Source organism: Chinchilla lanigera, unplaced genomic scaffold (assembly GCF_000276665.1).
Source record: "Chinchilla lanigera isolate Chin_1 unplaced genomic scaffold, ChiLan1.0 scaffold00027, whole genome shotgun sequence".
Taxonomy (NCBI): domain Eukaryota; kingdom Metazoa; phylum Chordata; class Mammalia; order Rodentia; family Chinchillidae; genus Chinchilla; species Chinchilla lanigera.
The window spans coordinates 14,581,035-14,595,002 of NW_004955428.1; the positions used below are offsets into that span (position 1 = coordinate 14,581,035).

At 36.0% G+C, this 13,968-nt stretch overlaps 1 long non-coding RNA gene across 1 annotated transcript in view; it reads right to left on the reverse strand.

Moving 5' to 3' along the window:
• Positions 1-2,810: 2,810 nt before the first annotated feature.
• Positions 2,811-13,968, reverse strand: part of LOC102009086 — a 17,186-nt gene continuing 6,028 nt past the window's right edge. Inside the window, exons 3-4 of the long non-coding RNA XR_261303.1 lie at positions 3,844-3,876; positions 2,811-3,716 (exon numbers count right to left, since the gene is read on the reverse strand). This is a non-coding gene — a long non-coding RNA (uncharacterized LOC102009086). The remainder of the gene's footprint in view (positions 3,717-3,843; positions 3,877-13,968) is intronic.

The window sequence follows — 13,968 nt, forward strand, 5'->3', positions numbered from 1 at the left end:
AAGAGCACCACCCTAAAAATAGCTGTGGTAAAGCAATGGTTTATTACCTTTAGAATGGCTATCTCCACTTACCTCCCCAATCTCTAACTTTAAAGGCTGTACTAAAAAACCACAAAGAACAAAACAGAAAACAGAAGTAGTTATCAGCTACCAAAACTGAAGGAGTTTGAGTTCTTTTCATGTACAAAGTAAGAAAGGTTTTTGAACCGTCTTTTTAAATTTACATATTGCTTCTGTAAAGAAGATTTTCCCAAGTCATCTAACAGGTAGCATGAGGGCAGAGTTACTTTAGCAGACAGACATCCCTGTGGACTGAAAGGAATGACTTCTAAAACCAAGCATTTCTTAGCAAATCATATAAAAGCCTCACTGGAGACTTTTTGTGCCAGGAGAAAGATTTTAAACATCCACTGATGTAACCTCTAAGACAATAAAGAGTGCCAGATGCATCAGATTTGGGTTTTAAAACTGCTGATGTCCAAATTTAGCCTAACAGGCTTTATCCAATCTTGAAAAACTAATGTAGTGCTACATTCTTCTTTATGAGGTAATGTCATTTTGGAGAGATATTTTTTCTGTTAATACAAATCAGAAGAGTTGCTGTCTATATAAAGAAAAGAAAAACAAAATTAAAAGTGTCCTGATTTATATTGGAAAAGAAGTAGGAAAGGATATATATTTGGGGTAAGGTTTAAAAAAATTAGAAGAGGTGGGAGAGAGAGCACCAGTGAGTAGGAATACATGCTCCTTATAGTGACGAACATGACAGTTGAGTCTAATAATCATACTTGATTTTAATTGATGAATACTACGATTAAAGCTATTCTATTATTCAGAGACAAAGTAAACAAAGCAAGATACTGAGCTTTTGTCTTAATCTGGGGTGATGGGATTATTCTGCATCTCCAGTAGGATAATGATCTTGTGCTACACGTATTTGGCAAAACCTGATGAACTGTATTCTCAAAAGTGTGAACTGTACCCTAGTATATTAAATATTTAAGATGTTATATATATTTTACATTTCTGAAAAAGATGAGGCATTGCTCTGAGCATTGCTATAGTTAACTGACATTAATGAATATTAATTTTATAATTTAATGAGTTAAATAATACAAGAAATGCTAAACTAAATACTAAGAACTAGACATCTATTTAAAGTTACATCAAAATAAAGCAAGCTGTTTAACTTAGAGTATACCATAAGAGGAACATTTTGATTTAATAGCCTTGAATTAATTTTTCTTCTTACTTCAAAAATACAGATTCACCTTCATTTTTAAAAAGAAGCAACAAGAAGACATTAGCAACTTTATTTTGAACTTTTGTTCATTTTACTAAATATTCCATTTCTGTGATATGAACAATCAATTACTTTCCATGAAACCTAAACACAGGGGAATGTGAATTAGCCAGATGGTACAAAATTATTTTATATCATTTTCATTTTTACAGTGTACAATACATGATTGTGGATTTTTATTCTGTTTCTACATTATGCTTCACCAATCATTTGAATAAAGTCTGTTTTTAAATCTGATTGTTGAACTGATTTTAACATCATTACTTCCAGCTTTCAACTTTGGATTCTGTCTCCTCCCTCTCTCCTCTCAGCCAAGCCAATTTAACTTTCTATTGGGTCCCTTATATTTTCTTGTTAAATCTTAACAGTCTATTACTTGCTTGAGGCTGGTCTGGCTTTCCACAGGAATCCATGCTGTCTTTGAATCATGGGTACATAAGGACTTTTTTCCGAGGGTCAGACAAGGGCCATGGGGTAATGCCAAACTAACTGGAAATGTTTGTATCTAAAAGAAATCTGCAAGGAAGGCTTATTATGGAGAGAGTGATGAGGTGAGAACCCAGTACGAGTTGTGTGTAGCTTACCGTACTTGCTATTTAACAAAGGCATCCTTTAAAATAACCCTTTTTCACTTAAAAGGAATGAATTGCATCATACCGCCGTTATTCTTTTCTCTTCCATTTTATATATTTATCCTAATACACTCACTTACCCAAGTTAGTTAATTTCTTTATGCGGTATGATACTTTTCTTCCATTTATTTGCAAAATTGATGAAAGAAGAGCAAAAAATGTGCTGGTATGATGCCCATAATTTCTTTACATGACAATTTTCTTTAAAGATAGATTTTCCAGCTACTTGGACATGAAATGAAGTTACACGAAGATGTTTTTAGTGAATAGAATTATGAGTGCAGTTGTTTATCCTGTTAGTTGAGAAAATGTAGCATTTGATATATTCAGTTCAGTATCAACCTTATTAGACCCAACTGGTACTAAAACGTGGGTTATGTAAGGCCACTGAGCATGGAGAAGAAAGGTTTGAGCAAAGTCCAGTCACGTTAATCACAGGCATCCTGATGAAGTTAGAGCCGGTACAGTTAGAGGAGGGATCTCCTCCGGGAAGATGTTGTTTTGTATGTGAGTTACAGACCCAGTGGTGAAGTTTTGCATCTAACTACAGCCACAACTACACATGGAAGCAAATCCATGTATCAAGGCAAACTGACTTCATTTTTCCCACTGAAAAACATTTTAGGCTTTGGTTTGTGGCCACTCTGCCCACAGTATGACCTGATAGTGAACAGGAGTTGAAGGCACTTGAGGAACTGGCAAGAACAGAAAGGAAAACTGGATTTAAAATGTGCATGCAGAGAAATGATCTTTAACATGATTAGTTCCAATCTCTTTAAACTTTGGATTCTGTCTCCTCCCTCTGCCCCCTGCTAGGCAATTTTAACTTTCTATTGGGTCCCTTACTTTACCTGCTAGGAAAATGGGATAATAGTAGAATGTCAACAACTTGTATAGTTCTTTCATTAACTGCAAGGTGAAATAGAAGCAGACTTCCTTTGTGGTATAGTTCCTCCTAAGTGTGAGAGGAAAGCACACTTCAGATTTAGTTGATGTGTGATGACTGATGACACTACACATACAGGAAAATGGTGCAAAAACTTTTATTACTTCCAAAATTGAGATCTCTAGGGAGAGCAGAGTCCTCTCAAGCTGGTCCTAAATGGCTTGAGAGAGTCAAGAAAGGAGACTGGTTGGGCTTTAAATATTTGTGGTGGACCCTGAGTGAGATTTCCAGGCATGGGCCACAGCTTGCATGGTTTGAGTCCATACAGTGCAAAGGTAGAGTGCAGCCGGGCTTTCTGATCAGCTCACTGTGGTTTGCATAAGAGGAAGAGGGAGAGGTAAGGTCTGAAATTTGTCAGCAGGCAAATAGCAAGAAGTGGAGTCAAACCTTTCTAGATTAAAAGTTACTGTAATTCTGAAGACTTGTCTATTCCCATTAGACAGAAGTCTAATTATTTTTTTATTCCCATAGCAAATTCCCTCAAAACTTTTAGGTTTTGTTCAAAACTGGAATCTATCATCCTGTTTACTCACAACTGGGAAGGAATTTCCATGTCTCTTTGATGCTTACATTGACAACAGCTGGCTTCTAGGGCAGCACTGGCTGATGAGCACCTTTGCAGGCACAGTCTTAGGAGGTCTGAGAACAGTGTTGGAACTCAGGAGTCTCCACCTGCAGGAAGAGTTCTGGGCCATCTGAAGTTGTCACTGACTCCACTGTCATTGATGAAGGTGAGATCTTATTTGGACAGGCCTGATGAAAAGTCTCAAGGCAGAAGAAATTGAGAAGTCATGCTGGGAAAGGAGGGGTGTTCTGCAGAATCCCACTCAGATTTCTGTGGATGGAGCAGACAAGAAATAGTACCAATAATGACAGAGAATTTCAGGCACATAGAGGAGCACATGGCAACAATTCAGTTACCCGTGCAGAGAACAGGGACTTTTTTCAGGGCAAATACCTACCCTGTTCTTCAGTGTGTTAGAGGTCCTAAAGATCTGGAAAATACAGAAAAGCCAGTTTTATGTAGCTTTATGTCTAATTTTCTTAGTTTTATCACTTACTACACGAAAAATACACATTTTGTTGATAATGGTTATGGTGTTTAGATATTTATTCAGGAAAGTCTAAATCATTTAATAAAACCCCCCAGATATTTCTAGTAATATGTGGCACATCAAAAACGGTTGGATTTTGGCCAATTTTAATGATGTGGCATGATAAAATGTGTGGGTTGTGAGGCAAGTGTATGTGTGGTGATTGCTTTAGTTGGCTAGTTTTAGCTGGTGAAATGTTATTGAGGAGGTGACATTAAGAAGAAATTAAGAATAACTCTGTGTCCTGAATGTTCTTTGTCTCCTCTTCTCTTCCACTTTCCATTTTCCCTGCCCTGTGCTGTGCTCCTAAAGTAAAGATCCTTTTCTCTCAAGTTTCCTGTTGGGTTTGGCTCATGGGTTGACAAGAGTCATGCTCCCCTAATGAAGGCCATGGGTGTTGATGGAGACCCTCCTTCCCAGCTGTGGCTGAGCCAAGCTTTCTTAGGGTACCATAGTGGCCACTTTCACCCTGGAATAGTGTCTTTCACCCTGTCACTAACCATGATTTTTATTTCCTGTTTCCCTGCCCAGACCTTGTAAGTAATCCTTCATTAAAAGTCCTTCCTATTTCTCCAGTTTGCTTTTCTGTTTTCCTAGAACCTTCGGTAATGTATCTGAAAGACAAAGATTTAGAATGCACAGTTAGACGGGGCTGGAGATTTAGCTCAGTGGCACAGTGCCTGCCTGGCAAGCTCAAGGTTGTGAGTTCAATTCCTGGTACCAGAAAACAAAACAAAACAAAACAAAATGTGTGCTAGAATGCACAGTTAGGGAGAGAAATTAGTAATATTAGTATGTGCATTTTTGTGAAAATATACAAATTGATGATCCTAATGTCAGATGGCTGAGTAAAGGGGGGTAAACTATATATAACTTTGATCAGTGATTCTTCTTACATTCTTGTTCAATAAACATTAGTTATCTATTTGTGTAAGGCAATAAGCAAGGTACAGCAACTGTATAGGTCTTATTTAAATGTTTCCATATTCATTTTTGAATTTGATTAAGTAAATAGATGTTGTTTTGGTCTTTACTTATCAGAAGTTAAACTATTAGTACAATATGTAACAGATTCACTTAAAGAACTTCTTCCTTAATAACAGAATGTGAACAGACTTGACTGTGTTCGGAATGTTTTATTCCTTGCTGCCCCACCCTACACACACCTAAAAGCAAAATTTCTCTTTATCTGAAGTATAGGCTACTATTTAAGGTCACCTCAAACAAATTCACTGTAACCTCCTTTACTGCATGTTTTATTCTTCAAAGCATGTAATAATTCATTTGGCTTCCACTCTAGAATTTCCTTTATGCTGCCTTTATGAGAACATTCCTTTTGCTTTATAGTAATATACTGCTTTGATATGATTAATGATAGTCCAATATTTCCTTCACTATTTCAGTGGAAGAATTAAGTATTTCATACAAGGCTTTTCACAAAATATCCTTATGAAATAGATGCCAAAATTTTGTTCTGTGTAAGTTTTCACTAGATATTAAATCAGAAAAGAAATGTAGTTTGGAGAAATAAAAAGGAGTCCTGATTAGTTTTGGTTTTCAGTTTTGGCTTTGTTTTCACAATAAATTTTATCAGTCTTTTTCTCTATCATTAAGCTTAGGAAAGTCTGGGCTATTTCCATTACCTTTCCTGTTTTTGTTTGGCTGATATTCATGCATCCTGAAAAAAATCTCTTTTTCAAAAACCAAGGGAAAGAGGATAAGATAGTTTTGTGAAATTTTAATCATACTTTCCCCAAGTTCTAAAGGATTTACAATATTTTATCTTTGTTTAGACTACTACACATTTGGTTGGGGGAAAAAAAACCTCCCTCTCAACTATTTTTGTCAAACACATATTTTCTTTAACTTTTACTAGTGGCCTAGTTTTTATTAATGGTAGCTTTCTGTTTTCCATGAATGAATTAGTTCTTACAAAACTATACTATCTGATAACTACTGTAACTGCTGTTTTTTTTTTGTTTTGTTTTGTTTTTCTCCGGTACCGGGAACCGAACTCACGACCTTGCGCTTGCCAGGCAGGCGCTTTTGCAGCTGAGCTAAATCCCCAGCCCCTGTAACTGCTGTTTTGAAATGATGTTTATAACATGCTTATGTAGGATATGCTAAGAACATTTCTTCCAGGGAATTGTGATTCTTCTCTCACATCAAAAACTTATTCAACTTACTTTTAAAGTTTCTTGGTAGCTTTGAGAACTTGATCCCTCTCATAATTATATGTTAGAGCAAAGAAGAAAAGTAATAGGAGTCATGCCTGAGTTCAGGGCACCATAAGCCAGCCACTGGGGGAACTCAGACTGACACCCTATACTCTGTGGTCATTATGGGTCATGCACTAGTCCTGAGCACCATCATCCAGCTGCCTGAGGAACTGGGACCTGTGTTCCTTGCCCCACAGACATTATGAGTCATGCTTAAGGTCCCACGCACATTCAGTCATCCGCCTGGGCAACTGAGACAGGTGCTCTAAGTCCTGCCAAGATTCTGGGTTGTTCCCAAGGCCTGGAAGAGGCAGGTACACCCCATCAGCTGCCTTATGACTCCAGTCTGGTACCCCACATTCTACTGACATTGTGGGTCAGCCCAAGGCCTGGGCATCCCCAGTCAGCCTCCTGGGGATCCTGGTCTTGAAGGCCAGTGCTCTATCACTATTAGGGCTATTATCTGAGCCATGCATTCCATCAACTACCTGGGGATCCCAGATCTTGTGACACACCTCCTGTTGCCATTTTAGGGAAAGTCTGACAACCAGGAAATCTAGAGGCCTTAAAGACCTTCCAGTGCGTTGCCCAGCGCTTTGCCTACATCATCCAAAATGACAAGGCAAAAGACCAAAATGCAATCTCAGAACTCCACCCCAACCAGAACAAGTCCAGGAGACACTGACATAGGCGAATTCAGAAGTCACACACCTAAAATCTCTGAAATGCTTGCAACTGAAGTAAAGAAACAACTCTATAAGACCATAGAAGAAATCAGATCAGAAATAATCTTTCAGGTAAAAAATGAATTAGAAACAATAATGAAAGAATTGTGCAGCATATCGAAAGAGGATATATATAAATGTATATATATATATATATATAAAGAGAGAGAGAGGATATATAGATAGATAGATAGATAGATATAAAAGACGAGTATAGAAAAATAAAGGAAATGTTAAATGAACAACATAGGAAAGAACTGAAATCCATGAAACAGATTCACACAAATATCCAGGAAATTAAAACTTCCATTGAAAGCTGGCAAAAATGCTTGAATTAAGCTGAAGACACACTTTCAGATCTTGAAGACAGCATTGCAGCTAAGGATTGTGAAAGGAAAGATCTCTTAAAAATTACAAAGAAGCAGGAAATAACATTTCAACAGCTGCAAAATGATGCAAAGAGAAACAATGTAAGACTAGCAGGTGTCAATGAAACAGCAGGAGTCAACGCAAATGACATAAGACTATTTGCAGAAGTAATAGAAGAAAATTTCCTAAGTATGGAAAAAGAACCTGCTATACAAGTAAGTGAGGCATATAGAGCTCTAACAAGCCATAACCAAAATAAAACTATACCCAGACATATAATAATCAAGATCCTGGTAATCCAGCCAAAGAATAGAATATTAAAATCTGTTAGACAAAAGAAACAGACCATATATAAAGGAAAGCCCTCAGATTCATAGATTTTTCAACACAAAGCATCAAATAAGAGTGAAATATTATAGGTCCTAAAACAAAACAACTTCCAACACAGACTGATGTATCCTGGTAAACTATCCTTCAAATTTAATGGAGAAATAAAATACTTCCATGACAAAGAACAATTGAGGAACTTCATGAGCACCAAACCAACACTACAAAGAGCACTAAAAGATCTTCTAGAGAGACATAAAAATGACTACAACTTCAAGAACAGCAATAGAAAGGAACCACTTAGCAGAGAAAGCAACTAAACAGAGAGTAAAAGTAGGAAAACAACAGTAAGTAAATAACATGACAAAGACAAGCCAAAACTTAACAGTCATAACCATTAAGGTAAATGGCCTCAATTCACCAATCAAAAGAAGCAGACTGACAGAGTGGATCAAAAAACAAAATACAACAATATACTGTGTACAAGAAAAATATTTAACTCTAAAGGAAATTCATAGATTGAAAGTCAAAGGTTGGAAAACAATTCTCCATGTGACAGGAACCCAGAAAAAGGCAGGGGTAGCTTATGTGATTGCAGACAATGTGAACTTCAAACCAACAATGATCAAAAGAGATAAATAAGGTCACAACACACTTGTGAGGGGAAGATTTCAAGAGGAAGAGATAATAATCATAAATATGTATGCACCCAATAGGGGAGCACACAACTATATAAGACAAACCTTAATAGACATAAAAAACCAAATAACTAATAACACTATTGTAGTGGGGGACCTTAACACCCCACTGACTCAAAGAGGTCAATAGGACAAAAAATTCAGAAAGAAATAACAGAACTGAACAAAACTTGTGAACAAATGGACTTAGTAGATGTTTACATGGTGGTCTACCCCACAACATCAGAATATACATTCTTCTCAGCTGTACATGGGAAGCTCTCTAAAATAGACAACATACTATCTCACAGAACATACTTAAGTAAATGCAAAGGAATTGAAATTATCCCATGCATACTATTTGACCACAGTGCAATGAAATTGGAAATTAATGAGAAAAGGAACCACAAAATTCCTTAAATGCATGGATATTAAATAACAGTCTCCTGAACAACCAATGGATCCAGATGAAATTAAAGAAGAAATTAAACAGTATCTACAAACAAAAATGAAAATATAAATACAACGTAGGAATGTGTGGGAGGCACTGAAAACAGCCCTCAGAGGGAAGTTTATAGTGGTGAACTCACATGTGATGAAAACAGAATGAGAACAAATAAATGGCCTGATGCTGAATCTCAAACTTTTAGAAAAAGAATAAGTCCAGCCCAAAGCACACAGAAGGGAGGAAATTATAAATATCAGAGCAGAAATTAATGCAATTGAGGGAAAGAAAACACTACAAAGAATTAATGAATCAGAGGGCTGGGGATTTAGCTCAGCAGCACAGCTCCTGCCTGGCAAGCACAACATCGTGAGTTTGATTCCCAGTACTGGAAAAAAACAAAACAAACAAACAAAAAGAATGAATGGATCAAAGAGTTGCTTCTTTGAAAGAATAAATAAAATCGATAAACCCCTAGCCAACCTTATCAAAAAAAGGAAAGCAAAAAATTTCAAATTCATGCAATAAGGAAAGAAAAGTGTAAAATCACTACAGATCTTATAGCAATTCAGAGGATCATCAATATGTACTTTGAAAATCTTTACTCCCATAGGACAGAAAACACAGAAGAAATGGACATATTCCTGGATGAGTATGAACTGCAGAAGTTCAATCAAGAAGAAATAAAAATCCTGAATAACCCAATATCAGTTACTGAAATTGAAAATGTTATTAAAAACAAAGAAAAGTCCAGGTCCTGCTGGATTCACAGCTGAAGTCTACAAGAAATTAAGGGAAGATTTAATGTTAATTCTTCTCAAAATCTTCAGTGAAATTGAAAAGGAAGCAATTCTCCCTAACTTGGAGGCAAGTATTATACTGATACCAAAACCAGAGAAAGACCCAACCAAGAAAGAGAACTAGAGACCAGTCTCCCTAATGAACATAGATGCAAAGATACTCAATAAAATATTAGCCAACAGAATTCAGCAAATCATCAAGAAGATAATACACCATGATCTAGTGGGATTAATTCCAGAGAGGCAGGGATGGTTCAATATACAGAAATCAATTAATGTAATACACCATATCAACAGAGGCAAAGACAAAAACCACACAATCATCTCAACAGATGCAGAAAAAGCTTTTCCTTTGTCTTTTTGTCTTTTTGACACAGGTCTCACCATGCAGTTCAGGCTGGCCTTGAGCTCACTTTGTAGCCCAGACTGACTTCGAACATGCAATGATCCTTTTGCCTCAGCCCCTCTAGTGCTGGGACTGCAGGCATGCACCACCACACTCAGTGAGAAAAAGCTTTTGACAAAGCCCAACACTCATTCATGATAAAAACCCTACAGAAAATAGGAATAGATGGTCTTTACCTCAATCTGATCAAAGCCATCTGTGACAAACCAATGACCAATATCATACTAAATGGACAAAAACTGAAAGCTTTCACTTTAAAATCAGGAACAAGACAAGGACAACCACTATTACTACTCCTGTTCGATATAGTTCTGGAAACATTAGCTAGAGAAATTAGACAAGAGAGAGATATAAAAGGAATAAGGATAGGGAAGGAAGAAGTGAAATTATCATTATTCACAGATGACATGATACTCTACTTGGAAGACCCCAAAAACTCCACCAAAAGATGCTTAGAATTAATCAACAAATTCAGTAGTGTAGCTGGATAAAAAGTCAACTCTTAAAAATCAATAGCATTCCGATACACAAACAACAAACACACTGAGAGAGAAATTTAGAAACCCATACCTTTCATAATAGCATCCAAAAAATTGAAATACTTAGGAATCAGTTTAACAAAAGAAGCAAAAGATCTCTACTGTGAAAACTACAGTACTTTAAAAAAGGAGATCGAAGACAATTTCAGAAAATGGAAAGATATTCCTTGCTCATGGATTGGAAGAAACAGCATTATGAAAATGGCCATACTCCCAAAATTACTGTACAAATTCAATGCAATCCCAATTAAAATACCATTAGTATACCTCACATACCAAATACCCATACAGATCTAGAGAAAACATTCCTAAAATTCATCTGGAACCTGCAGAGACCCAGAATATCAAAAGCAATCCTGGGCAACAAAGACAAATCCAGTGGCATTACAATCCCTGTCTTGAAATTATAATTCAAGGCCACTGGGATAAAATCAACATGGTATTGGCAAGAAACAGACCTGAGGATTAATGGAACAGACTGCAAGATACAGTGACAACCCCAAACACATTCAGGCAACTTATTTTTGAGAAAGGGACCAAACAAACTCCCTGGAAAAAAGATAGCCTCTTTAATAAATGGTGCTGCAAAAACTGGCTTACCACATGTGGAAGACTGAAACTAGACCCATGTTTATCACTATGCACCAAACACAAGTCAAAATGCATCAAAGATCTCAATATTAAAACAGAAATACTAAATCTACTGGAAGAGAAAGTAGGTAAAAATCTTGAAGACCTAGGGATAGGCAGAGAGTTCATGAACAAAAATCAAATTGCAGGGTAAATACTTTAAAGAATCATCAACTTGAATCTCATCTTACTGAAAAGTTTTTGCACATCTAAAGAAATCACCAGCAGAGAAAAAGGAAAATCCACAAATTGGGAAAAAAATTTAGCTGACTGTCCCTCAGACAAAAGACTTCTATCTATAACATATAAAGAACTAAATAAAATCACCCCCCCAATTTAAAGACTCAACACAAAAATGGTCATCTGAGATGAATACACACTTCTCAGATAAAGAAATACAAATGGCAAATAAATACATGAAAAAATGTTCAACATCATTAGTCATTCAAAAAATGCAAATCAAAACAACACTGAGATTCCATTTCATCCCAGAAAGAACAGCTATCATCAAGAAATCAACCAATAACAAGTGCTGGTGAGACTGTGGGGAAAAAGGAACACTTTTCCACTGTTGGTGGGAGTGTAGGCTGGTGCAACCACTGTGGAGATCAGTCTGGAGATTCTTCAGTAAACTAGGACTAGAGGTCCCATGCAACTCAGCTATTTGCCTTTTGGGCATTTTTCCAGAACTAAAAACATCGTATCATTGTGATATATGTGCACTCACGTTTATAGCAGTGCAATTTGTAATAGCTTAATTGTGGAAACAACCCAAATACCCATCAACTGAAAAATGGATTTTAAAAAATATGGTATTTTTACATAATGGAATATTACTCGGCTCTTAATAAAGATAAACTTGAGGCTTTCATAGGTAAATGGATGCAACTAGAGATCACACTCTAAGTGAAATAAATCAGACCTGCCTGTGTAAATACCATATTGTCTCACTAGTGTAAGGACCTTAAAGAGTAAATAAAATCGGAAAGATAGAATAGATATTGTGAAAGGGAAAGAAACTGCTCAAAAGGAAAGAACAGCTGGGATGAGGGAAAAGAGAAAAAAGAAGGGAAAAAAACATGTGTGTATACATAACACACACACACACATACATACACACACAATAGCTAAGAAAGTTATACTACTGACTTCTATTGCTTTATTGAAAGGAACAGTTAATATTTAATTGTTTGATCAATCTCACATGCCTGTATTTGTTTAACTGAGTAACCAATTTGAAGATAACTATGTAATAGAACAAGCATTATTAATTTCCCTTTACTTTTTACTTATATTCTCCACATAGTTGCCAAATTAATCTTTTAAAAACAAGAGCATATCACTCACTTGCTTAATTTTGCAACAGCTTCCATTGTATTGTTTAAAATCACCTGCCTTACAATGCTCTGAAAAGCCTGACTTTATTACTCTAGGTTTCCCTCTTAATGCCATTCTGATATCCGTGAGACATACCAAGCTTATTCTTATCTCTGGTCCTTTGTTGCTCACTATTACTTCTGCCTACAATACTGTCTCTCCAGGTTTTCCCTTTAATGGTGATATTCCTCAAATACCATCTCTTGAAATGCCACCTTGTCCATCCTCCCCACTATACTTGATATCTCTCATTTTCAATTTTTTTTTGTTTTTAATGCTCTCATCTTGAATTATTTGCTCCTCCTGTTCAAACTTGTTGAACAAGAAATCTGTTTATCCTGTTCTTTAAAATATTTCCAGCATGTAAAACTGGGCTAAATATAGATTATTAAGTAGATATGTGGAGTGGATAAAAAGTGATTTTATAGAAGACTCAAGTAAAGATTAATAGATAGTGCTCCTCTTGTTGATAAGTTTGTGGATTTACTATGAATAGAGACTAAAGAACAGTTAGAAGCCAAGGTAGTAGGTGACATAGGTTAGTGACAACCCAAGTTAGTTTCCCAAATGGATTCTTGATCACGTGTTCATAGTTTGAAGAACTAGGTATCCCTAAAATGGAAATTATTATTGAAGTACACGTAACATCCAGTCCTCTACCAATTCATTAGTTCCGCTTATAACTACCATACATCAACAGCATCCCATCCCTATCCACATGTCTTGTTAGAAAGGAAATGTAGTCTGGCATTCAGCCAGAGGTATATATAGCTACAGGCAGATCAAAATTATTTTGGCTCCTCTGCCAGGTTTCACAGCCAAGTCAGTTTATCCCTTGTGCCTCCTGTGAATACGTTTTGGAATCACACCTACTGTGAAGTATGACTCCAAGGCAGTTGTTAAGTAAGCAACTAAAATGCAGAAGCATAGTGAATGATAAGCGATGAATGGAGCAAAAAGTAGGAGAGGTTAGCTAAGTTATTTTAAGGTAAGGTCTTTGCAGAAAGATGACATTTGAGTTTTGGGTTGAGAGATGAATAAAATTTTGAAAGCAAAAGAGAAAGGGAATCCCAAGCATATGTTATAGAATGTACAAAGAAATAGAAATGGGAAATACATTGTGGATAATTGTGGGCAGTTTGGTCTCACTGAATTTTGGAGCATAAAGAGAAACCAATGAGTGATGGCAGTTTTAGCTAGAAAAATCATGAGTACAGATTATGAAAGTTGAAAGAATTTCAAATTCTTTGTATAACAGGAAATCAAATATATCTTTATTTTGAGGAGTTTCATTATTCATTTTGGTCTCAATCAGTTATCTTTATTTAAAAATACATACTTTCAAAAATATAAATGTAAAAATACATATTTCCTATTTTTTACTAGGTAGTATGACATAAAGAAAGTGGAACTGTTCCTAACATTAATGATCAAATAAAACAATATATTTTAAAATACATAAAATAATATATTAGAAAA